General features: G+C 40.2%; 1 long non-coding RNA gene across 6 annotated transcripts in view; it reads left to right on the top strand.

Moving 5' to 3' along the window:
- Window positions 1-27,233, top strand: part of LOC147340241 (uncharacterized) — a 103,212-nt gene that overhangs the window by 36,835 nt on the left and 39,144 nt on the right. For 3 of the 6 annotated variants that reach the window (XR_015158889.1, XR_015158887.1, XR_015158891.1), the window contains one exon: window positions 7,244-7,406. The exons of the other annotated variants lie outside the window; for them this stretch is intronic. This is a non-coding gene — a long non-coding RNA (uncharacterized LOC147340241). The remainder of the gene's footprint in view (window positions 1-7,243; window positions 7,407-27,233) is intronic. 6 annotated transcript variants of the gene reach the window in all.

The following is a 27,233-nucleotide window of genomic DNA, read 5'->3' as shown; positions in this document are numbered from 1 at the left end:
TTAAATGGGGTATAACCTATAAAAAAAAATGGAACCACTGTGTTGTACACCTGAAGATAATGAATATTGAAATCAACTATACTTCAATAAAAAAGTACCAAGGAAATTCAATGGAGAAAGGATAGTCTTTTCAACAGATGGTGCTGGGATAATTTGATATCCATATGGAAAAGGATAGATTTGTACCCTTAACTCACAACATACACAAAAATTCAGTCAAAATGGCTTGTAGACCTAAGTGTAAGTAAGTGCTAGAACTGTAAAACTTTTAAAGGAAAATGCAGGATAAAATCTTAGTGATGTTAGGTTAGGCAAAATTTTCTAATATATAACACCGAAAGCAAAATACATGAAAGATCAAATTAATAAATTGGACTTCATCAAAATTATAAAAATTTTATGCTTCAAAGGACATTAAGAAATTGAAAAGACAATCCACAGACCAGAAAAAAAAATTGCAAATTGTATTTCTGGCAAATGACAGTGTCCAGAATGTATGAAAACTTTTATAACTCAATAATAAAAAAGCAGCTAAATTGAAAAGTGAGCAAAACTTTTGAATACACATTTCACCAAAGAAGACATACAAATGACCAATAAGCACATGAAAAGATGCTCAACATTCATTAATCTTTAGGGAAATGCGAATAAAAACCACAATGACACACCACTTTATACCTGTTAGAATGTTGGTAAGAATGTGGAGAAATTGGAGCATTCAAGCATTGCTGGTGAGACTATAAAATGGGATAAACCACTTTGGAAAAAAAAAAATTTGGCTGTTTCTTAAATAAAGTTACCATAAATTCAGCAATTCTCTAGGTATCTCCTCAAGAGAAATGAAAACATAACATAGAGAGACTATTTCTTGACCTGCAATGTTCATAGCAACATTATTCATAATAGCCAAAAAGTGGGAAGAATTCAAATGTCCATAAACTTAAATATGAATACAAAGTGTGTTATATAAAAAAGAATGAAGTACATATACATGGGATAATATGATAAACCTCAAAAACATGCTAAAAGGAAGAAGCCAGAAACAACATATATTATATGATTTAATTTAATTTTTTGTATAATCTTTTGTCATGCTGCATGGCACGTGGGATCTTAGTTCCCCAACCAGTGATCAAACCTGCACTGCCTGCATTGGCAGCACAGAGTCTTAACCACTGTACCACCAGAGAAGTCCCTGCATGATTCTATTTATATGAAATGTCCAAAAGAGGCAAATATATAGGGATGAAAAACAGTTTAATGGTTGCTTAGAAGGAGGAATTGGAGTGGGTCTTGCAAGCATCATGCAGGATCTTTTTGGAGTGATGGAAATAAACTAGATTGTGTGGCTGGTCTCCCAGTTCTATAAATTTACTAGGAATCATTGAACTGTACATGTAAAAAGGGTGAATTTGTGACATATAAATTATTCATCAATAAGCCTATTTTTAAAAAAGTCAAGCAGGCATGATTCTTACCCACAAGGTGCGAGGTGCCTGACATTTAGCTGAGGAAACAGATCTGCAAATGTAGTATTTTAAGCTAATTTCATTTATAGAAGTATATTCAATGTGCTTGAATTGAATTATGTTTCATGCTTGATCTTAAAATTAAAAATTCTTCTTGGAAAATGTGGATTCAAGTCATATTAATAGTATCCTGAACTCTCTTCTCATTATGGAGCAGTCTCTCTCCAAATATATATTCCATTATAATAGTGTAGGGAAAGACATAATGGAAAGGCTACATGTAGTCATTACTTTTGAGTAGTTTACATATTAGTCCATTAATAGAAGTTTTCCTAGTCCTTCTGTCTCTTTGTCTCTTTCTTTGTCTCTGTTTTCTCTTCCAGGTGGAAGATACTGAAATTATTGGCTTGAGATAAATCAGTTCAGTTCAGCCACTCAGTTATGTCTGACTCTTTGTGACCCCATGGACTGCAGCATGCCAGGCTTCCCTGTCCATCACCAACTCGCAGAGCTTTCTCAAACTCATGTCCATCGAGTCTGTGATGCCATCCAATCATCTCATCCTCTGTTATCCCCCTCTCCTCCTGCCTTCAATCTTTCCCAGAATCAGGGTCTTTTCCAGTGAGTCAGTTCTTCACACCAGGTGGCCAAAGTATTGGAGTTTCAGCTTCAACATCAGTCCTTCCAATGAATATTCATGACTGATTTCCTTTAGGATGGACTGGTTGGATCACCTTGCAGTCCAAGGGACTCTCAAAAGTCTTCTCCAACACCACAGTTCAAAAGCATCAATTCTTCGGTGCTCAGCTTTCTTTTGATCCAACTCTCACATCCATACATGACTACTGGAAAAACCATAGCTTTGACCATATGGATCTTTGTTGACAAAGTAATGTCTCTGCTTTATAATACATGCTATCTAGGTTTGTCATAACTTTTCTTCCAAGGAACAAGCGTCTTTTAATTTTATGGCTGCAGTCACCATCTGCAGTGATTTTGGAGCCCAAGAAAATAAATAATTTGATTCAGTAGTTGTTGCCCTCTGAGTGGAGAAAAACAAATGTATTTGCTTGGCTAAACCCATTCCATGACAGATTTTTAAGGAGTGAGTGTAGGATGGAGAGATTATTTGAAAGAGACCTGAAGATAACCAGTATGAAATTTGGTTGAAATTCTTCACAACTCTCACAGCACATAGCTAAGACACTGGTTGAAGTAACTTATAGAATTTGCTTACTGAATTCCTGGACGTGAACTGTTTTACCAGTTTGGATATCTCAGAAACTTATGGAATTTAGAATGCCAGAGCAAGGGCCTTCAAGTTAAAAAGATAAACCAGAATTTACTACTGGAGTCTCTTAGGCTTTCCTGGAGAGATTTAATTTTTTTAAACAATTTTTAACAGTTTAAGTACTATAGTTGATTTACAATGTTGTGTTAGTTTCAAGTGTATAGCAAAGTAATTCAGTTGTACATATCTATATTCTTTTCAAAATTTTTCCCTTATAGATTATTATAAAATATTAACTATAGTTTCCTTTGCTATACAGTAGGTCTTGATTGATTATCTGTTTTATATATGTTGTTGTTTAGTCACTAAGTCATGTCTGACTCTGCGACTTCACTGACTGCAGCTTGCCAGACTCCTCTCTGTCCATAGGATTTTCCAGGCAAGAATACTGGAGTGGGTTGCCATTTCCTTCTCCAAGGGATCTTCCTGACCCAGGGATTGAGCCCACATCTCCTGCTTGGCAAGTGAATTCTTTGCCACTGAGCCACCTGGGAAACCCATTTTATATATAGTAGTGTGTATTTTTTGTTGTTGTTTAGTCTCTGAGTTGTACCCGACTCTTTGGGACCCCATGGACTCTAGCACGCCAGGCCCTTCTGTCCTTCACTCTCTCCCAGACTTTGCTCAAATTCAGGTACATCGAGTTGGTGATGCTGTCTAATCATCCCATCCTCTGCCACCTACTTCTCCTTTTGCCTTCAATCTTTCCCAGCATCAGAGTCTTTTCCAGTGAGCCAGCTCTTTGTATCAAGTGGCCAAAAGTATTGGAGCTTCAGCTTCAGCATCAGTCCTTCCAGTGAATATTCAGGGTTGATTTCCTTTAGGATTGACTGGTTTGATCTCCTTGTAGTCCAAAGGACTCTCAAGAGTTTTCTCCAGCACCACAATTTGAAAGCATCAATTCCTTGGTGCTCAGCCTTCTTTATGGTCCAACTCTCACATCTGTACCTGACTGCTGGAAAAACCATAGCTTTGACAATATGAACTTTTGTCAGCAAAGTGATGTCACTGCTTTTTAATATGCTATCTAGGTTTGTCATGGCTTTCCTTCCAAGGAGCAAGTGTGTATATGTGTTAATCCAAAATGCCTAATTTTTCAATTTTTGTCATTAGATTTTATCAGGAACATGGAAAAGGAGAAGCCCCTTACCTAAGCTACTGCTGCTGCTGCTAACTCACTTCAGTCGTGTCCGATTCTGTGCGACCCCATAGACGGCAGCCCACCAGGCTCCCCCATCCCTGGGATTCTCCAGGAAAGAATACTGGAATGGCTTGCCATTTCCTTCTCCCCCTTTACCCAAGACTGTAGCCTCATTGTCCGCAATTCTAAATTTCACAGTTCTACTGATGTACTTTCATGGGATTGAGGGAAGCAAAGGATGAACTGTGGCCACATGGGGGCAGCAGACACTTGGCTTTTCTAGCTTACTCTCCTGGAACTGTGAATATATCGATTTTCTTTGATCTAAATGCCTTTTCCAGACTGCCCAACTAAGAGAAATGACTATCCTTAAAATACTAAAAACAGAAACTTCATGTGTTAATTAGAGGTTTGGCAAGAGCTTGCTTTTTTTTTTTTTTTAATGATTTTTTTTCAGAAGTCACTGAGAGCAAAGGACTGTTTTTAACTCATTGGATATCCTTAGGGCAATCATAGTACCTGGCATCTAGTGAGAATTCAATAAATGTTTGGTTTTCATTAGTGTTCTTAGAGAGTAACTGCTCCAGCTCACCAAAGCATAATCTCTAAGCTCTCAGTCCACTGCATACAGAGTTGACTGTATCTCTTTATTTAAGGGTGTTCATACTGTCTAGCAGATCTGCAGAGCTTCTACAGTTCTACTGTTGTGAATCTACACATAATTCAGTCCCAGGATTCTCAATTAACCTTATAAAAATCAGTGATTCTGGGGCAAGAATATGATGCCAGAGCAAGAACTACAGTTAGAGGACTAAGGTGGGAGGACCAAGGTTGCAATTCTGTTAGTCATCCTGCCTGTCCCCCTACCAGCCATAAACACTAGGGCCTCCTGGATGAGCAGAGACACTTATGCCCACCCTGCCAGCTGCCCAGCTCTTTAGCTCTTTCACTGGTTCTCCACCATTTGTTTCACCCATTTGTTGAATGCCTACTCTTCCTTAGGTGCACCTCATATATATCTCATTGCATGTTTCTCTACATTGTGGGAAAACTGATTCACACTTAATTTTGCAAGTGCTACTCCTTCTGCATGGAATATACTTTCCTTTTTCTCAATCTAATTCCTATGTGTCTTTACCATCCAGCTAAAGGTATACCCTATTCTAGAAACCCTAGTACATTTTTTTTTTTGGCCATGCCAATTAGCTTACTTTCCAGATGTGGAATCAAACCTGGGCCTTTAGTAGCAAGAGTGTGGAGTCCTAAACTCTGGGATGCCAGGGAATTCCCAACCCTGGTACAGTTTAGATATGGCCACAATGGACTCTCATAGCACTGGGTCTTAACCTGAGCACAGTGCTAGATCACAGGCTCACTCATCTTCTTCTCCTATGAGACCATAGACTCTCTGAGGCCAGAGTCCTGCCTCATTTGCCTTGGCTTTGCCAGAGTCTATCAGAGTTTCTGCCACCTTGGAGCTATTCCATACATGTTTGTGGAACGTGTAACTGAGTCAATCCATTTATCACTGAATGAGATGTTTCCCTTCCTTTCCTTTCTCCAATTAAAATGCGTTGATATTTTAGAAAAATCTTCCTTAGGAAATTATTTTTAAAACAAGCAGTCAGCTTTTATCTCCTACACAAGGAACATCAGGAAATACCAATGAACTGTAATTTACAAGTGGGACTTGCTGAAGGACGAAGCTTGTAGTGTGAACTTCTCCACATTCTAGGTTCTGTGCAGTCCTATGGTGATGTGGGCCAAACTCCAGGCTTGAAGTCCTGGAAGATACCCCACATCAGGCTTCCAGGAGTCTCTAGGTGTTATAAAGATGCTATTTGTCAATTCTCACAGCATCTCTAAATGATTAGCAGGAGAATTTCTTACTTTCCTTCTCTCTCTCCTCTTTCGCTTCTTACACTTGGAGAGTTACAACACAGAAAGACCTAAGCAAATTGCCTGCTACTGCTAAGTCACTTCAGTCATGTCCGACTCTGTGCAACCCCATAGACGACAGCCCACCAGGCCCACCCATCCCTGGGATTCTCCAGGCAAGAACAACGGAGTGGGTTGCCATTTCCTTCTCCAATGCATGAAAGTGAAAAGTGAAAGTGAAGTCTCTTAGTCATGTTTGACTCTTAGGGACCCCATGGACTGCAGCCTACCAGGCCCCTCCATCCATGGGATTTTCCAGGCAAGAGTACTGGAGTGGGGTGCCATTGCCTTCTCCAAGCAAATTGCCTAGCATCACTTAAAAGAGAACAGTCAAGCCAGGACATACTCTGGTGTTCATTCCACAAAGCTGTGTTTCCTGTAACTGAACCAGGTCTGTGTTTTAATGCTTTTGCGGCATATGGGCCATAATAATCAGAGTGCCTGGCATTTCCTGGAATTTATGATCAGGTGGGGGATAGGTTGTTTTCTACTTTTGAATGAATTCTCGCATGCCTAGTTCTGGAGTCAAGAAACCTGGCATATGTTAGAATAGTTTCTGGAAAAAGTAAGGCTTTATTGTTTGCTTGTTCTAATGTTTGGACTCATATCTTCTCTTTATCTCCTCAAACCTCACCCCTACCCATGAACTGCCATCACTATTTCTTCCCTGGCATTTTAATAGTCCAAGGTCAAAATATTGCCCTCAGAATCTGTGTCATGGGGAAAGAAAAATTATTTTGTTTATTGTCTTCTCTGTGGACAGTCCTTCAATCTACAGTTGTTGGACACTTGTGTGTAGACAAAGAACTCTCCTTCTAGCTATTTTGATTTTGTGATTTCCAAAAAGCCTTGTCAAGTCAGATAGCAGTGAATATCTGCGAATTCCAAAATGGCCTGACCAGTGTGCTCTGTGTTTTGCAGTCTTCTGGAGCTTTCTTGAGGGTAAGAACAGTAGCTGGATCCCAAGGATCTCTTTGGTCCCACTTGCCGAGAAAGTTGCTATTGAGTATTTGTGGTGGCCATTTAATTCTCAATAAAGGTCACCCCAGTTGCTGCTAGTGAGCTTAAGCAAATACCTATGCTACTGATATTGATGTTTGTGTTATGTTTTTGAAGTGAATCAATGTTCCCCCTAAGCCTGACCTTCTCTTCTCCAACAAATCTGTGGTTGCAATGATGGCAGTGATTTTTTTCCCTAAGAACTTCAAATTCAGTTTCTCAGGATTGCCTTTGAAAGATTTTCCCCTGCTTTTTTTTCTTTCTTTCTAATATCTTATGTGAGCAGTTCTTACCAGCTTATAAGAACTCTTTAAAATGGAATCCCTGAGTATGTCTGTGAAATGCATTCTTTTCCAAAACAAACTGTCATGGGAGCTATTTAGAGCCTATATCATTCTGTTTCAGAGCTGAATGATGCACTTTTCCAAGCATATTCTTAACTCAAACAACAAAAGCCTGCAAGTTTGCTGAATATTTCCAGACCCAGGCAGTTTGTCAGTGACCTGTATCTCTTCAGGATCTTCTGTAGCACCAACAGCCCTCCAGAAGCATCCTTGGAATTTCCAGAGTGAGTCCTCAGCATGTTGAATCCACTGGCATGACCCTAGGTTTACTGGCATCCAGGGAAAGTCTTTTTCTCCGTGTTAAAGTTACTCCTGCGGTACACCTTGGTTAAAATATTTGGAATTCCTAAGTTAATATAATCAAGAAGAGACTTCTAGGTTTCAAAGATCCCAGTTCAAATCTAAACATCAGGAAGGCTAGGAAGTAAGTCTCCTGGGTTTGGAATGCATTACAGATGTGCAAGTCTTGGGGTATATGGGGCACACAAAGCCCGCCTCTCACTGCGGGGAGACAGAGGCTAGAGGAGAAAAGAGAAACACTCCCAGGGAACTCAATTCAGACAGGTACCCAGTATCTACATTGGATCTTGTTAGTTTGATGGGATAAGAGGGTTCCCATGGCAATTTCCTGATGTTAATCTGCTGTGACGGGGAAAGTGATAGCCACATGATTCATGAATGTGTGTAACCAAACTGTCCCAGGCACAGTTTACAGGGTCATATAGAAACCAGTCTCTGAGGTCAGGTTTCAGGCTGCTGCATGTGCTGTCCTCTAAGCAGATGGAAAGAGAAGCATAATAATAATACCCCCATCCATGATTCAACACTAGTTAAGAAGGAATTTGTTAGGGGTATAAGATGAAGTGTTTTGTTTTGTTTTGTTTTGTTTTTCCTTTTTTCTCCTAGGAGAAAAACAGAAAGCTCATAATTTTACTTGGATTTCATTGAAGGTAGACTGGTATTATTTAATTAATTTGAATCTTATAGGGCTTCTCAGATTCACAGCTGATTTACCTGGTTTGTAAATTGGTTATTTCAAAACTTGAGTGATACACATTCCATAGTTCAATGTGGGAAGAATTTAGAAGGGGAAACAATGACCCATGGTGTAAGGCCATAGGCACGTCAAACTCTGAATCTGTAGTAATTAAAATAACTTCCTCTTGAATCTCAGATTACCTTGGGAAAATGTATGATTTTCTGTACCAGCATTTCAAAACATTTAAGCTTCCGTAATGCCTACTTGATTTAATTCCAAATGCATTACCTTCTACAGATAGAACATGAGAACAGGGGTTGACTTTGTAAGTAGTGTAGATCAAATGAGGCCCAGTGACTTACCCAAGCTAAGAAGTGACAAAGCCAAGACCAGAAAATCAGAATACAGGTCTTTATTTTCTAAGCAAGTTTACCTTAGTTTTCATTCCCTTTGGCTGCCCAAACAGTGTTAAATTTTGAAGTGATATGTTTATTAATTGGATTCTACTTCAGAGTCATTCAGTCTTATATTTTACCTTTTTTTTTGTTTTTACAAATAATACAAGAAATAAATGTTGATATTACAGTTTCCACTTTGTTATTTACAGGTTACATACACAAAGCACATAGAAAATTGAAGTCACTTTAGTGTGCCTTTATAGTGTTAGGTTTAGGAATCTTAGTTTAGTAGAATAGACATGTTTATAAATGTTCTTTGATTTTTTTTTTTTAGTAAATCTAGTGTTATTATAAGAAAGTGTTCTTCAAGCCAGAAGTCAAAAAACTTGCTTTCCTATAAGCATAGGCTTAGAATAAGCTGAAACCAGATTGAGACAGGCTTATCAACTGAAGTTCGGGAGGCATTGCTGATCTAATTTTAACACATTTCTATTTTGACAGTTAAGTTAGTAAACTCATTACTTTAAAATGGATTCTATTAAGAATGATATATTAAACAATGAGGTTTTTTTTTTTTTTGCAATGAGCTTTTTATTTTTAATTTTTTTTATTATTATTATTATTTTACTTTACAATATTGGACTCTGTGGGAGAGGGAGGGGGGGATGATTTGGGAGAATGGCATTAAAACATGTATAATATCATATAAGAAATGAATCATCAGTCCAGGTTGGATGCAGGATACAGGAAGCTTGAGGCTGGTGCACTGGGATGACCCAGAGGGATGGTATGGGGAGGGAGGTGGGAGGGGGGTTCAGGATGGGGAACACGTGTACACCCATGGCAGATGCATGTTGATGTATGGCAAAACAATGAGTTTTTTTAGTCCAACATAAATTTTGCCCTGTATTTTCAACTAGTCCCACAATTGGTAGGGAGAGGCCCTGGTTTATAATGAGACAGTTGCTTTTAGTCTTTTTGTTTATTTTTGGATTTTATTTTCAAGTAATACTATTATATTTTTGCTTGTAAAGAAATTATGGAATGCATCTTATCCTTTTTCAGAGAATGGAAGTCCTACAGATGTTCTATGACTACGTTCAAATACTAGTTCCTTTGTGAGGCATTATTGATTTCTACCCTTACATGGATACTGGAATAGATTCCTTCCTCTTCAGTATTTTCAAGGTTGTTTTATTACACATGTATTCTGGTACTTAATTTAAATCTCCTGTCTGAGTTCGTTTATTTGTTGAGCCCCTACTATGTACTAGGTACTGGTTTAGGCCTGGGGATAGAACAGTGAATGAAATAGACAAAGTCTCCAATAACATGGAAATTATATTCTAGTGAATAAATGAGTAACGGTTGAGAGGAAGACAAAATAAGGTAAGAGTTAGGGAGTACTGGAAAGAGATGGGTTATGATTTTTTTTATTGGGTAATTGGGGAATGCTTTGGTGGGAAGGTCATGTTTGGGCAAAAATCTTAAGGATGGGAGGAAGTGAGCCATGCATATATTTTGAGTAAGAGCATTCCTATCAGAGGGAAGAAAGGCCCTAAGACAAGACTGTGTTTGGCATGTTTGAAGGACAAAGAGGACAGAAACATAGAGGGAGATAGGGGGAAAGCAGGAGAGAAAATTGGGCTATGGAAAGGACTTGGCTTTCTACTCTGGTGAGATGTGAAGCCACTGGAAGGTGTTGAGCTGAGCAGTGACAGGGCTGCAGTGTTGAGAATAGGCTGTTGGCAGGCAAACGGTGAAGAGGAGATGATGGTGGCTTGCCCTGGGAAGTAGTGAGAAGGGGTCATCTTCTGGATATATTTTGTGGGTAGGGTAAAGTTGCAGAATTGGTGAATTGGACATGAGGAAAGTGAAAGTCACTCAATCGTGTCTGACCCTGCAACCCCATGGACTGTAGCCCACCAGGCTCCTCTGTCCATGGAATTCTCCAGGCAAGAATACTGGAGTGGGTTGTCATTCCCTTCTCCAGGGGATCTTCCCAACTCAAGGACTGAACCCAGGTATCCTGCACTGCAGGCAGATTCTTTACCCTCCGAGCCACCAGGGATTGGACATGGAGTATCAGAAATCAACGATGACTCCTGTATTTCTGCCTGGAACATCTGGAAATACAGAATTGTCAAATCCCAAGATGGGGAATGTGGTGCAAGGAGCAGGTGAGGGGGGCAAGATCAGGAGTTTTGTTTTGGATGTGTTAGCAATTTTTTACTTTAAAAATAACTTTTAATATCATATTCCAAGAGAAAAATGCTCATTTTAAACATTTTTAAATTGGAGGATAATTGCTTTACAGTTTGTATTAGTTTCTACTGTACAACAATGTGAATCAGCCGTAAGTATAGATATATCCCTTCCCTCTTCAGCCTCTCTTGTACCCCTCGCCCTCATCCCACCTCTGTAGGTTATCACAGAGCACTGAGTTGAGCATGCTCATTGAATTTTCAGAAAGTGAATGCACCAGTAACCTGCAGGTGGATCAAGGAATAAAGCACTATAGTAGACACTTAAGTAGAGATTTCAAGTAGGCATTTGGATGTACAAGCCTGTAGTCCAGAGCAGAAATAAATTTGAGATTTATCAGCATTATAGGTAGTGGTTAAAGGCATGCAACAAGATGAAATCACCAACGAAGCAGATGTGGATAGAGAGAAGAGGTTTGAGGACTAAGCTTTGGGAACATCCAACGTTTAATGACTGAGAAGATGAAGTGTGCATGAATGGTCAGTCGTGTCCAACTCTTTGCGATCCCATGGACTGTAGCCCACCAGGCTCTGAAGAAAGCATAATGAAAATAGATATGGGGGTTCTGATTTGGTTAGGAAAGGCATCTCTGAGGAAGTGGTATTTTAGTCAAAGGTTGAAAGATGGAGAAGAATTATCCAAGATAAAATTTGGGGGAAGTATTAGTTTGATAGGACTGCCATAACAAATACTATAAGCTGGGTGGCCTAAAACAACAGAATTTTATTCTCTTGCAGTTCTGGAAGTTAGAAGTCAGAAATCTAGGTGCAGCAAAGCTAGGCTCTGTCTGATGGCTCTAGGAACGAATCCTTTCTTGCCTTTTCCAGCTTCTGGTAGCCCCAGGCATTCATAGGCATGTAGCAGCATAACTCCAGTCTCTGCCCCTGTCTTCACATAGCCTTCTCTCCGTGTATCTCTGTCTCCTCTCCTCTTATAAGGACGTCAATCATTGGATTTAGGGCTCACCTTAAATCCAGCATAATTTTGTCTCGAGATCCTTAACTGCAAAGCCTCTATTTCCAGAGAAGGTCACATTCTGAGATTCTGAGTAGCCATGAATTTGGGGGGAACACTATTAAACCTACTACAGGGGAGGACAAGAAGGAATAATATGTCTAAAGCAGTCATGTGTGGGTGTTGACTCAAACCCACTCTCAAGGGCTGATTGTTTAATTATCAGCACTTTGGTAATTTGGTTGATTTTACATTAGTGACTTAAAATTGGCCATGATGGGAGTATTTACACCATGAAAATTGTCAAATAGTACAAATCAGATTTGTTTATTTTTCTTCTGGAGAGGCAGTTATTAGCACTCACCAGTGCACTGCTGGTTTAAAGGCCTTGAATCTAAAAATAGATGTGTCTCACTAATTATTAGAGAAACGCAAATTAAAACTACAATGAGGTATGACCTCACACAGATCAGAATGGCCATCACCAGAAAGTCTGCAAATAATAAACATTGGAGAGAGTGTAGAGAAAAGGGAACCCTCCTGCACTGTTGGTAAGAATGTAAATTGGTACAGCCAATCCTCAAAAAACTAACAATAGAGCTACCATATGATCCAGCAATCTTGCTTCTGGGCATATATCTGGAAAAGACTAAAACTCTAATTCAAAAAAATATGTGCACCCCAGTGTTTATACCAGCACTGTTTACAATAGCCAAACCATGGAAACAAACTAAATGTCCATCGACAGATGAATGGCTAAAGAAAATACAGTACATATACAATGGAATATTACTCAATCATAAAAAGGAATGAAATAATGCCATTTGCTGCAACATAGATAGACCTAGAGATTATTATACTAAGTGAAGTAAGTCAGAGAAAGACAAATATCATATGATATCACTTATATATAGAATCTAAAAAAGGATACAAATGAACTTATTTACAAAATAAAAATAGAGACATAGAAAACTAACTTAAGGTTACCAAAGGGGAAAGGGATTAATATATACACACTGCTGCTGCAGCTGCTGCTGCTAAGTCACTTCAGTCGTGTCCAACTCTGTACAACCCCATAGACAGCAGCCCACCAGGCTCCCCCATCCCTGGGATTCTCCAGGCAAGAACACTGGAGTGGGTTGCCATTTCCTTCTCCAATGCATGAAAGTGAAAAGTGAAGTTGCTCAATCGTGTCCGACTTTTAGCAACCCCATGGACTGCAGCCCACCAGGCTCCTCCATCCATGGGATTTTCCAGGCAAGAGTACTGGAATGGGGTGCCATTGCCTTCTCCATATACACACTACTATATATATACACACTACTATATATATATATATATATATATATATATATATATATATATAAAATAGATAAATAAGGACCTGCTATATAGCACAGGAAACTATATTCAATTTCTTATAATAACCTATAATGGAAAAGAATCTGAAAAAGATTCCATATATATATATGCATGTGTGCTAAGTCACTTTAGTCGTGTCTGACTCTTTGCAACCCTATGGACTGTAGCCCACCAGGCTCCTCTGTCCATGGGATTTTCCAGGCAAGAATAGCAGAGTGGGTTGCCATGCTCTCCTCCAGGGGATCTTCCCGACCCTGGGATCGAACCTGTGTCTCCTTAGTCTCCTGCACTGGCATGTGGGTTCTTTACCACTGTGCCACTTTGCTGTATACCAGAAAGTAACATTGTAAATCAACTATACTTCAATAAAATAAGACATGTGTCTACTATGGCTGGACCATAATGAGGTATGGCTAGAGGGGGAAGTGCAGACCAAGTCGTACAGGGCCTTGAAAACCACAGCAAGGATTTTGGATTTTAACCCAAGTACAACTGGGGGCTGTCTGAAAGTTTAAATCAGGGGAGTTGAGGTGTCAGATACATGTTATTTATATACCAGTCTTTCCTATCAGAGAGCAAGCTCCTTTTTTTCTCCTTTTTTTTTTTTTTTTCCTAAAGAGTTCAGTCTTCTTAAGAGGGATTTCATCTTCACTGTTTTCTGTATCTCCTACAAAAGTTTACACATAATAGACATGTTATAAATGCTGGTTGATCTAAAAGGAGTTTTATAAATACCACGTGCATGGGTACATGCTTAGTCCCTTCAGTCGTGTCCAACTGTATGTGACCCTATGGGCTGTAGCTCACCAGGCTCCTCTGTCCATGGGATTCTTCAGGCAGAATACTGGAGTTGGTTGATATTTCCTCCTCCAGGGGATCCTCCCATTTCAGGGATTGAACCCTCATCTTCCACATCTCCTGCATTGCAGGTAGATTCTTTACTCCTGTGCCTCCAGGGAAGCCCCTATAAATACCACACAGATTGGTAAAAACATTGGTTAATGAAGCCAGCAGACATGATCAAACAGAAGTATATCATGGGAGAATCATAATACAGTTGTGTCATTACTGCATGCCATCCATTTAGCAGACATGCACTTAGAACTTACTGTCTACAGGCACTGTGGGGAGATATCAATGAAGAATATACAGTGCCGTCTAAAAGTTGGCATCTTGTAGAAAACACAACAAAAGACTTTGAGAGCCCCTTGTAATAAACTGTGACAAGGTAAACATTAGAGGATCTCCTGAATTAGGAGGCCTTGGGGAAACTCCCCTAGGAAACACAATTTTCAGAGAAACTGTTACTACCTTCACTGTGCTCTGAGTTCAGTATCGTTCTCTAAAATGAGTGATAAGCAGGCTTGGAGCAATGAGGGAGCTGAAGGGCTTTGTGCTTTTGAAATGACCTTGGAGGTTTGTTATACCCACTGCTTGCCCACATTCACTATTTCTGTCACCTTTATCCTTTTGTGCTGTGGTAGGCAGAATTCTAAGATGGCTCCCCATAAGCCTTACTCTTGTATAATCTTCTGTCTTTTGAATGTGGTTGGAACCTGTGAATATGATATTACTCCTATGCTGATGTTATATAGCAAGGGTGATTGTCCTGGGTGGGCCTGACCTCATCAGGTGAGCCCTTACAAGCAAATAGTGTCTTCTGACTGGCTGCCAATGAGGAGGGCAGAGATTTGAAGCATAAGAAAGAATCAAGGCAGAAAAATAAAAATATATAATATCACTTATATGTGAAATCTAAAAAAATGATATAAATGAACTTATTTACAAAACAGAAATAGACTTACAGACAAAGAAAACAAACCAGAGGAAATAATAGTGGGGTGGGGGGAATAATTAGGGGTTTAGGATTAACATATACACACTACTATTTATATATAAATAGATAAACAACAGGGACCTACGGTATAGCACATGGAATTATATTCAATATCTTGTAATAGACTATTTTGAAAAAGAGTATCACTTTACTGTATAACTGAAGCTAACACAATATAGTAAATTAAGTATACATCAATTAAAAAATGATTTTAAAAAAGAGTCAAGGCAGTAAAAAGTTATGTGGATGTGTTTCTAAGAGTAGAACATGGCCCCCTGGTTGAGAACCAGCCAGGAAATGGGGACCCCAGTCCTCCAGCTTTATAAGGAACTGAATTTTGCCAACAACTAAAATGAGCTTGGAAGTAGATTTTGTCCCCAGAGCCTCCAGACAAAAGGCCAGTTAGGCCAATACCTGAATTTCAACCATGTCACACCCTAAGCAGAGAGCCAGCCACACTGTGTCTGACCTTACAGAATTGCGAGATCCTTGATTTATGTTAAGTTGCTGCTTTTGTGGCAATTTCCTACTTAATGATAGAAAACTAATACAAGGACTTCCACTCTGGAAAGCTGGCTCAGGAACAGTGAGGACAAAATTTCTTTTGCTCCTTCTGCTAAGGTGAGAAAAGGAAAGCTCAGTGCTATTTTGCAGTATAAGAGCTGAGCAGAAAGAAATGTACATAAGGCTCCTAAGGGGTCAGGAGTGACATTATTTTACAAGGTGTTATTATATACGATTATGACTTCACAACCGTCCTGTAAATTAAAATCACGTTTGCGGTTTTCTGTCCCAGTTCTTATGTGGTGTGCTGTTATGAATAAGGATCATGACATGCTGTGAGCCTTGTAAGCCCTGACGCAAATCCTGGCCATGGAAATGGAGTCTAATGAGACACTGCATCATGTCTTTTCAGAATCCAAGTTACTTTCTTGGAATATAGTTGTTCTTTTTTTGCAAGTTAGGCAGGGGCTATGGAGAATATAGGGCCTTGGAGAGAACTCCAGACTTCTGTTTGCTACATAGACACAGTAGCTGGCACCATAGAATCCTAGTAACAACAAGAGAATCACCAAGTTGCTAGAGGTTTCCAGTCTGTGCAGGGGGAATAGGTTGGCCCTTGCAAGAATATATCTCAAAGGAGAATTTCTGATGCAGTGATCCATGATACAAATTTGTTTTACTTTATTACCTATTGATATAACTGACTTAATGAAGCATGCTCAGATGAACAATGCTGTTGAGTGATAGATGGTCCATGGCTACACTTTGAGTTAGCTTTTTGATGTCCATTTTCTTCAGATCCTCCCTGAACACAAGTTCTGACTTGAATTTCTAGCTTCTCTCATATACTTAAGGTTTGGTCTCTATAGGAATAATCAATCTTACTTGGTTCTATGTAAAATCAATGCATGTCATGGGTATAGATGATGGGGAATGGCTTGTAGGGAATCTTTAAAGGAAACCGAAGCATCTGCCCCTTCTCCCATGCATATGTCTTTGAAAAATAATATAATGATGACAATAATACCTTTCCTTTCTATAGCACTTTCAATTCAAAAGCAGCTATTATCTCTACTTCACATACAGAAACAGTGAAGATCAATAGGTTCCCATTTAGTGAAAAACAAATCTGAAGCTAGATATGTGAATGAGAAGAGAATTATCAGTGCAGAGCACTGGACAACAATGTCAAAGCTAATGATGATATTGAGGAGGATGATTTTTGGAGAGTGTTGGAATCAGAGGGACCTTCCTGGGTGTTTAACATTGAAACTGCCTAACTCAGATAGTATTTGAATCCAGCCAAAACTGATTGGGATTTGAACCCATGGGCTGGGACTCAAACCCACTATCTTTTTTTTTTTTTTAATAAAAACTTTTTAGTTGTCTTTTTAAGATTTTAAATAATTTATTTTTGGCTGCACTAGGTGTTTGTTGCTGTGTTCAGGTTTTTCTCTGGTTGTGGCCAGTGGAGTCTGCTCTTTGTTGGCGTGCACAGGTTTCTCATTGTGGTGACTTCTCTTGTGGAGCACAGGCTCTGGGGCACACAGACTTCAGTAGTTGCAGTTCATGGGCTCTAGAGCACGGGCTCAATAGTTGCGGTGCATGTGCTTTTTTTGCCCCACAGCATGTGGAATCTCCCCTGGACCAGGGATTGAATCTGTGTCCCCTGTATTGGCAGGCAGATTTTTAACCTCTGGACCACCAGGGAAGTCCTCAAACCCATGATTTTGTCATTAAGATTGCTTAATGAAGCTCAGGTTCTTTATGTCTCAGCACAGAAGGAATTCAGTGAGAGGCAAAGTGATAGGTAAGAAGTGGATTTATTTAGAGAGATACACATTCCATAGACAGACTGTGGTTTGTCTCAAAAGGCAAGAATGGCCCTTAAGCCTTCAGAATGGGAGAAAATAACAGCAAACAAAGCAACTGGCAAAGAATTAATCTCAAAAACATACAAGCAACTCCTGCAGCTCAATTCCAGAAAAATAAGCGACCCAATCAAAAAATGGGCCAAAGAACGAAACAGACATTTCTCCAAAGCAGACATAGAGATGGCTAACAAACACATGAAAAGATGCTCAACGTCACTCATTATCAGAGAAATGCAAATCAAAACCACAATGAGGTACCATCTCGCTCCAGTCAGAATGGCTGCTATCAAAAAGTCTACAAATAATAAATGCTGGAGAGGGTGCAGAGAAAAAGGAACCCTCTTACACTGTTGGTGGAAATGCAAACTAGTACAGCCACTATGGAGAACAGTGTGGAGATTCCTTAAAAAACTGGAAATAGAACTGCCATACGACCCAGCAATCCCACTGCTGGGCATACACACCGAGGAAACCAGAATTGAAAGAGACATGTGTACCCCAGTGTTCATCGCAGCACTGTTTACAATAGCCAGGACATGGAAGCAACCTAGATGTCCATCGGCAGATGAATGGATAAGAAAGTTGTGGTATATATATACAATGGAATATTACTCATCCATTAAAAAGAATGCATTTGAATCACTTCTAATGAAGTGGATGAAACTGGAGCCTATTATACAGAGTGAAGTAAGTCATAAAGAAAAACACCAATAAAGTATATTAACACATATATATGGAATTTAGATGGAGAAGGAAATGGCACCCCACTCCAGTATTCTTGCCTGGAGAATCCTGTGGATGGAGGAGCCTGGTGGGCTGCTGTCCATGGGGTCACACAGAGTCGGACACGACTGAAGCGACTTGGCATAGCATGGAATTTAGAAAGATGCTAACAATGACCCTATATGCAAGACAGCAAAAGAGACACAGATGTAAAGAACAGACTGTTGGTCTCTGTGGGAGAAGGCGAGGGTGGGATGATTTGAGAAAACAGCATTGAAACATGTATATTATCATATGTGAAATAGATCTCCAGTCCAGGTTCAATGCATGAGACAGGGTGCTCAGGGCTGGTGTACTGGGATGACCCTGAGGGATGGAATGGGGAGGGAGGTGGGAGGGAGGTTCAGGACGGGGAGCACAGGTACAGCCCTGGCTGATTCATGTGAATGCCTGGCAAAAACCACCACAATATTGTAAAGTAGTTAGCCTCCAATTAAAATAAATAAATAAAAAATAAAACACTGAAAAAAAAAAAAAAAGAGTGGCCCCTAAATATGGCTTGGTTAGTTTTTATGTGCTGGGTGATATGATAGGCTAATGACAGTCTAATGATTACACAAACTATTTTGAAGAAGGGCAGGGATTTCCAGAAATTGGGCCATTGCCCACTGTTTAGCCTTTTATGGTCAGCCTTGGAACTGTCATGTTGCTGGTGGGTGTGTCATTTAGCATATATTAATACATTACAATGAGCCTATAATGAGGTTCAAGGTCTACTGGAAGTCAAATCTTCTGCCATCTTGGGATATCATCTTTATGTCATAGCCACAACAGCTATGACATTCTTTAAGGGTTGTGCCCTACCCTCTTCCTTCCTGTTTCAATAGTGATCTTGATTAAAAAATTGTCTTTTTCATTTCTGATAATGAAATGTCCACTAGTAGTGGACTGAGAAGGAAGGTTATCTCCCACTTGATAAATTCAAAGGGACAAACTGAGTTTTATTAATCTAACCCCAAACATTTCTTCCAAAAAATATTTCATGATAGTGTAGGGCAAGAAAAATCTTCCACCCCTACCCTCCTGGAGCCTGTGAATCAAATTGATAAAATATTAATTAACAGGAGAAAAAATAATTTTAATTTTGTGTGTACACATGAGAATTCACAAAGAAAAATGTAGCTTAAGTGAGTGGCCAGGTGATTGAGGCTATTATACCATCTTAGGTTGGTCCCATTATACCAACAATGGGACAGGGGTTTTGGGCTTCTGGGCAGGGGAAATAAATTATGGGAAGGAGAGGGGAGGAAGTGTGTGGTAAATAAGGGTTGTCTTGTATGCAGATAAGAGATGCTGAGTTGTCTTCTGAGAAGTAGCTTTCTTCCTGTTGGGAGACTGCTTTATGAATGAAAATTTCCTCTATAAATGTAAATTTCCTTTACAAAAGGGAAAACTTATACTCTATTTTCAGGCAGAGAAGGTGAGATAAAGAACTTTCCCTTTGTCTACTGGTTCTCAATTGACTCAAAATAATGCATATGCCAAAGAGGCAGATTTTGGAGTGGCATGTTCTGATCCCTTCAGTAGGCACATACCAGCTTCTCTTTAGAAGTGGCTTTTTCAATGTCATTTTATTTTGCAAATATTTTTTCCACGAATTTTTGCCTCTTTAAGTTAGAGATAGAAGGAAAAACCTATCCAGTGGATTTTGTTGTTTTTTAGTCACTCAGTCGTGTCTGTTTGTGATCCCATGAACTGTAGCTAGCCATGCATCTCTGTCCATGGGATTTCCCAGGCAAGAATACTGGACTGGGTTGCCATTCCCTTCTCCAGGGGATCTTCCTGATCCAGGGATTGAACCCACGTCTCCTTCATTGGCAGGCGAATTCTTTACTGCTGAGCTACCAGGGAGGCCCCAACTGATTTACAGCGATATTACTTTATATATTACTTGAGGTGGGACATACATGGGGGAATACTTGGGCAGAGACAGATCTAAGTCAGTTCATTCAACAAATAACTATTGAACTAGCAGTACAGGTAAGGTCCCTGCCTTCATAGAGCTTACAGTTTAGTGTTGAGGACACAGCAATTTAAGAAATGAAACTTAATAAGAAAATTTAAGGTGGGAAAGGGGATTGGAATATGTCATCCCAAAATATGGCACTTTGATATGAGGGTTATTTTGAGCTGAAGGCAATTAAGAAACAATAGATAGTGGGATGGGGCTTCTTCAGTGGCTCAGTGCTAAAGATCTGCCTACAATTCAGAAGACTCGGCATGGATGTGGGTTCGATACCTAGGTCAGGAAGATCCCCTGGAGGGGAGGGCATGGCAACTGACTCCAGTATTCTTGCCTGGAGAATTCCATGGACAGAGAAGCCTGGTGAGCTACAGTCCATGCAGTCTCAAAGAGTTGGACATGACTAAACACAGCACAGACATGGGAGGATCTTTTTGCCCTCTCCCTTTCTGCCTAAAAGCATTTCCATTTGTAAAGGTGTTTCCTTTTCACATATGAGGAAGAGGAGAATACTCTTAATCACAAGTGATGACTCATCTCTGGAGATGGCACTGACTTGAGTCAGCATAACAAACCTTACCAAACAATCCTTATCTACCAATACTTCCCCCATATATTTACCTTCTCACAAATCCCTTTTCCTTTGACTAGTTACTATTCCACAATTTATCACTCTTTTGTTAAAATGGTATCCAAGCCCCTGAGTCTACCCACCACTTTGGAGTTTTACTTCTTTTCTGTATAGCACCCCCTCAACATAAAATTAGAAATGTCAATTAAATATGTGTGCCTTTTTCTCCTGTTAATCTGTCTTTTGTCTATTTAATTCACAGGCCTCAAGTACAGACCCTAAGAGGTTAGAGGAAAAGTCTTCACAGTGATAACTGTTGTGAAGAAGAGGAAGTACTGACACAGGGTATTGAGGAAGATGACTTTAGATAAGGTATTTAGGGAAGGCTCCTCTGAGGAGATGATGTCTTAATTGAGACCTGTAGATGGAAAGATATAGGCCATACCAAGACCTCAGGAAATGCATTCCCAGGAGAGGGACTAACAAGAGAAACATTCCTGAATTAGCCATCAGCCTGGAGTATTTAATAGGTAGAAAGAAGGCCAGAGTGGTTAGAACAGAGTGGATGAGGCGGTGAGCTGAACTCGATGAGGTCAGTCTTCCACCAGACTGTGTGGCATCTTGTAGGTCAGTGGTTCCCACACTTGAGTGAGCATCAGAGTCACTTAAGGGCCTGTTAAAGCTAGCTTGCTGGGCCCTATCCCTCGAGTTTCTGATTCTGAGAATCTGGAGTAAGTCCAAGCATTTGCATCTTAGAATGGCATGAGTTCTTATCCTTCTTTGCTACTTTTTGAATGAAACCATTGATGTCATTGAGCCTCAATGTTCTACTTGAATATTAAACATCAATGATGAATACTTCATAGGGTGTTAAATGATCTCATATATGTGCTAGAGCTAGGAAAACTTAAAGTCTTATGATTGTTAACAAAGATTACATTTCTGGGTTATAAACAAAGGAAATCACAAAGTAGTTGTGGGATGTGGTAAGTGAAAGGACGTAAATAAAGATGAAGGAGGAGTCACGGAGAGTTACAGGCAGGCATGATTTTTTTAAATTTAAATTTAAAAATTTGTTGAGACCCCAACTTGGGCCAGAGTTTAGATTTTTAGACTGAATTTGAATGGCTTCATTTTGAATTCACTTTTTCATGAAATTGTGTTTTTGGTCTTTTAAAAAATAAAATACTCTCTTAAAGGCTCAAAAGACTTTTGTCAGAGGAGACCAGTAAGCAATCCTTAAAACCTTTTTGAAGTGGAAATGATTCAAAGTACCTAATATTTCACCTGTCAGGGGAAAGGGTTTGGTGAGGGGCTGTCTTTGATTGTACCCTTAATGCTGATAACAGCTGGGAATTTAACCTGAAGGTATTTGAGCATAATATGTGTGTATGGGAAGAGTCAATATTTATTGATTTCAGATGACATAATTGAGAAAGACTAGAGATGGAAAAAAAGGTCTCTGTGTGTGTTTGTGCATGTATGTATTTACATATATGTAGGATAGGCACTAGTGGTAAAGAACCTGCCTGCCAGTGCAGGAGATATAAGAGACACGAGTTTGATCCCTGGGTTGGGAAGACCCCTAGGAGGAGGACATGGCAACCCACTTCAATATTCTTGCCTGGAGAATCCCATGGACAGAGGAGCCTGGTGGGCTACAGTTCATAGGGTTGCAAAGAGTCAGACATGACTGAAGCTACTGAGCACACATGCACAGGTTATTTCTGTTTCCAGTCTAATACCAGTCTGAGGAAATCTACTTGATCTGTGGTGAAGTTGGAGAGGAGGGTGGTAGTTAAAGCACTCCTGTTTTCTTATGCCTTTAAGACTGATGTCAACCAGCTATTACACATTTCTAGAGACAGACAGACCAATCAGTTCAGTTCAGTTCAGTCGCTCATCCATGTCCAACTCTTTGCAACCCCATGGACTGCAGCACGTCAGGCTTCCCTGTCCATCACCAACTCCTGGAGCTTGTTCAAACTCATGTCCATTGAATAAGTGATGCCATCCAACCATCTCATCCTCTGTCATCCCCTTCTCCTCCCGCCTTCCATCTTTCCCAGCATCAGAGTCTTTTCCAATGAGTCAGTTCTTCATGTCAGGTGGCCAAAGTACTGGAGCTTCAACCTCAGCATCAGTTCTTCCAAGAATTATTCAGGACTGATTTCCTTTAGGATTGACCGGTTTAATCTCCTTGCAGTCCAAGGGACTCTCAAGATCGTCTCCAACACCATCGTTAAAAAGCATCAGTTCTTCTGTGCTCACCTTTCTTTATAGTTCAACTCTCACATCCATACATGACTACTGGAGAAAACATAGCTTGACTAGACGGACCATTGTTGGCAAAGTAATGTCTCTGCTTTTTAATATGCTGTCTAGTTTGGTCATAGCTTTCCTTCCAAGGAGCAAGTGTCTTTTAATTCCATGGCTGCAGTCACCACCTGCAGTGATTTTGGAGCCCAAGAAAATAAAGTCTGTCACTGTTTCCTGTGTTTCCCCATCTATTTGTTATCAAATGATGGGAGTGGATGCCATGATCTTCGTTTATTGAATGTTGAGTTTTAAACCAGCTTTTTCACTCTCCACTTGCACTTTCATCAAGAGGCTCTTTAGTTCCTCTTGTCTTTCTGTCATAAGGGTGGTGTCCTCGGCATATCTGAGGTTATTGATATTTCTCCTGGCAATCTTGATTCCAGCTTGTGCTTCATCCAGCCCCATATTTCACATGATGTACTCTGCATATAAGTTAAAGTACATACTCCTTTCTCAATTTGGAACCAGTCTGTTGTTCCATGTCCAGTTTTAACTGTTGCTTCCTGACCTGCATACAGGTTTCTCAGGAGACAGGTCAGGTGGTTTGGTATTCCCATCTCTTGAAGAAATTTCCACAGTTTGTTGTGATCCACACAGTCGAAGTTTTTGGTGTAGTCAATGAAGCAGAAGTAGATGTTTTTCTGGAACTCTCTTGCTTTTTCTATGATCCAATGGATTTTGCAGTTTGATCTCTGCTTATCTGTCTTTTCTAAATCCAGCTTTAACATCCAGAATTTCTTGGTTCACATACTGTTGAAGCCTTGCTTGGAGAATTTTGAGCATCACTTTGCTAGTGTGTGAGATGCGTGCAATTGTGTGGTAGTTGGAACATTCTTTGGCATTGCCTTTCTTTAGGATTGGAATAAAAACTGACCTTTTCCAGTCCTGTGGCCACTGCTGAATTTTCCAAATTTGCTGGCAGATTTTGCTGGCCAAATTTTCCAAATTTGTTGTGTACAGTACTTTCACAGCATCATCTTTTAGGATCTGAAATAGCTCAGCTGGAATTCCATCACTTCCACTGGCTTTGTTCGTTATGATACTTCCTAATGCCCACTTGACTTCACACTCCAGGATGTCTGGCTCTAGGTGAGTGATCACACTATCTTGGTTATCTGGGCCATTAAGATATTTTTTGTATAGTTTTTCTGTGTATTCTTGCTACCTGTTCTGAATATCTTCTGCTTCTGTTAGGTCCATACATTTACTGTCCTTTATTGTGCCCATCTTTGCGTGAAATATTCCCTTGGTATCTCTAATTTTCTTGAAGAGATCTCCAGTCTTTCCCATTCTATTGTTTTCCTCTCTTTCTTTGCATTGATCACTTAGGAAGGCTTTCTTATCTCTTCTTGCTATTCTTTGGAACTCTGCATTCAAATGGGTATATTTTTCCTTTTCTCCTTTGCCTTTAGCTTCTCCTCTTTTCTCAGCTATTTGTAAGGCCCCTCAGACAACTGTTTTGTGTTTTTGCATTTCTTTTTCTTGGGGATGGTCTTGATCACTGCTTCCTGCACAGAGATAGAGAGACCCAACAATCTTTTAATTTTATGTTTAGGAAATCCTGATATGTCTTGGTTTGGTAACTGCTTAATGTAACCCCAAGTGTTTTATGTTTGAACTGTTTGAAATTAGGACATGATGGCCAAGGGACTTTCTCTGAAGGCTGAACACTTTTAAGGCAAGAGTAGATTCCTATCTCATAGGAATAATGTCCAAGTCATGTTTTGTGGCTGTGAGCCAGGTGACAGTTTCAAGATATATCTGAAGTAGTCTGCCAAATCCTCCTCCACTCATGTTCTCAAGAGAGAGGACAGGGTTGGGAAGGCTTTGCTTGGGTTTCCTTATTGAAATTAGATATTCCAGGAACCTGTCACACTTTCAATTCTGATCAATTAACAGGGATTAAAGAGATTGACACCTAGATAATGGCTTCCCAGGTGGAATAGTGGTAAAGAATCTGCCTGCCAGTTCAGGAGACACAAGAGACATGGGTTGGATCCCTGAGTCAGGAAGATCCCCTGAAGGAGGGCATGGCAACTCACTCCATTATTCTTGCCTGGAGAATCCCATGGACAGAGGAGCCTGGTGGGCTACAGTCCATGGGGCTGCAAAGAGTCAAACCCTACAACTGAGCAACTGAGCACACACACCTAGATAGGTGGGTTGGGAACCCAGGAGCAAAACGGGAGTGATGTTAGAAGTGGTGGGTTGGAGTTACCAGCCAAAGAATGTCACTCACCATCTGGCTGTGCATGAGTTGCATCATTAGTCACTATAGTTGCTAACCTTTAACACTCACCTGAAAGGAGTTCAGGGTGGAGATCAAGAATGAGGCACCCTGTGCTCTGGGAAAACTGGCAGAACGGGCCTTCAGATGGTTAGATATTTTCAGGAGCAATTTTTTATGAACCTCAATTCTTGCACTTTCCCATACTTAGAAAAACACTAAACACTAACCCTGGAGTGGGCACCCTATCCCTTCTCCAGTGGATCTTCCCAACCCAGGAATTGAACTGGGGTTTCCTGCACTGCAGACGGATTCTTTACCAACTGAGCTATCAGGGGAGCCCATACTTAGAAAAGTACTAAAATAATTAAGATATCTGTCCCTTAGGACTAGCAGCAACTTTCTGCTGAGATGATCTTCACCAAGTTCACATATATACTAACATCTCCCCCCACATCTCTGGAACAGTTCCTCAGGGTTATCTGAGAGGTTGTGTCCCAAGGTCCTCAGTAAGACACTGAATACACTTGACGTACAACTTTTATGTTGTGTTTTTCTTTTTCAGTCAACAGTGTCAAAGGGCAGACTTTAACCAAAGTTTGGCTTGGAGCCCTCTCCTTCATCCCAGATGCAATAGGCCCCACATGATGCTGGAAGAGGGTTTGAGTAGGACTCAGTTTATTTAGACTAGATATTGGCTCCATTGTAGTATCATCTTGAAGAAACTTTTTTTGTTGTCTTTGTGTAGAATAAATACCTACCTGATATCATATTCTTTTGACATTTCTCTCATATGTCCAATAGCTACATAATGTGCTTTACCCTCTGGGAGGTTGTACTGAAGGACTCATTCTCCTCATGCCTCATCTCATCTCTCTGCCTGCTCTCAAAACTCCACTGAGTCAGCTTCCATGAAGGAGGTCATCTCATCTCTCTGCCTGCTCTCAAAACTCCACTGAGTCAGCTTCCACGAAGGAGGTCATTCCAGGATGGATGATGTGTGGTGCAGGTTCTACTGGTGAACCAGGAAGGTCATTGACAAGGAACTTGGTCTCTGGAGTCAAATGGAGCTGTGCTTCCAGGGTCTGTAACATCAGGCACCCCTGTATTAGTCAGGGTTAGGACAACAAAACAGAAATTACTCTCAGTATTTCAATCAATAAGGATAATAACACAGAGATGTGGAAGCTTATATGACTGTTGGAAGGACTGGAGGAACAAAAGTCAGGGAAAGCCATTGCTAGCTCTCAGAGTCACTGCAGGCTTTCAGAGACTCAGGAATTTGTTTCAGCTATTCAGGAAAGGAACTTCAGGACATTGCCACCAGTGGTTGCAGCTGCCAGCAGCATCACGGAGGGTGATAAGCAGAAAAACACCTGGAGGCTCATTAAAAAAAAAAGTCATATCTGTTGACATATATAGGTCTACCTGCTGGTGCCTTTTTGTCACCTTTGCTATTTTGTGCATATCCATTTCATTAGTGGAACCTAAACTGAATCCAAAATCCTGTTGCCAAGGAAATCTGGGAAATGTCTAGGAAATGTGGTTCCCAGATTTCCAACCTCTGAAAACCAGGCAAGACATAGAAGGAGGTACAAAAAATGTCGAGTGCCAGCACAGTCCGCCAGCACAGTCCACCAGCACAGTCCAGCCTTGGACTGCACAGGCGTTATGTCCCTGAGCCTGTGGCGTCATCATTAAAACAGATGCCATTCAAAACTACAGCTATCACAAAGAACAGTATGCAAAGTAACAGTAATACAAAGCTCAAAACCTCTTTGTCCCTTTTCCTCCACTGGAAAAATCATATAATCGCAGAAATCCAAAACACTTTTTGAAGGAAAAACTAAAGAAAAACCACCTTGGTGCTATTTATTCTTTTAAAATATAAGAAGAATGAAGGTATTTAGAGTATGCATTTTGATCTGAAGGCAACTGAGAAGAAGCAGACACAAGAAAGGGCTTCCCCAGTGATTCAGCGGTAAAGAATCTGCCTGCAATGCAGGAGATGCTGG

The sequence above is a fragment of the Bos grunniens genome, chromosome X, assembly GCF_055505025.1.
Source record: "Bos grunniens cultivar Pamir isolate PY7600 chromosome X, Bosgru_T2T1.0, whole genome shotgun sequence".
Taxonomy (NCBI): Eukaryota; Metazoa; Chordata; class Mammalia; order Artiodactyla; family Bovidae; genus Bos; species Bos grunniens.
The sequence above is the reverse complement of the archived record's forward strand: the minus strand, read 5'-3'. Positions and strand labels throughout refer to the sequence as shown.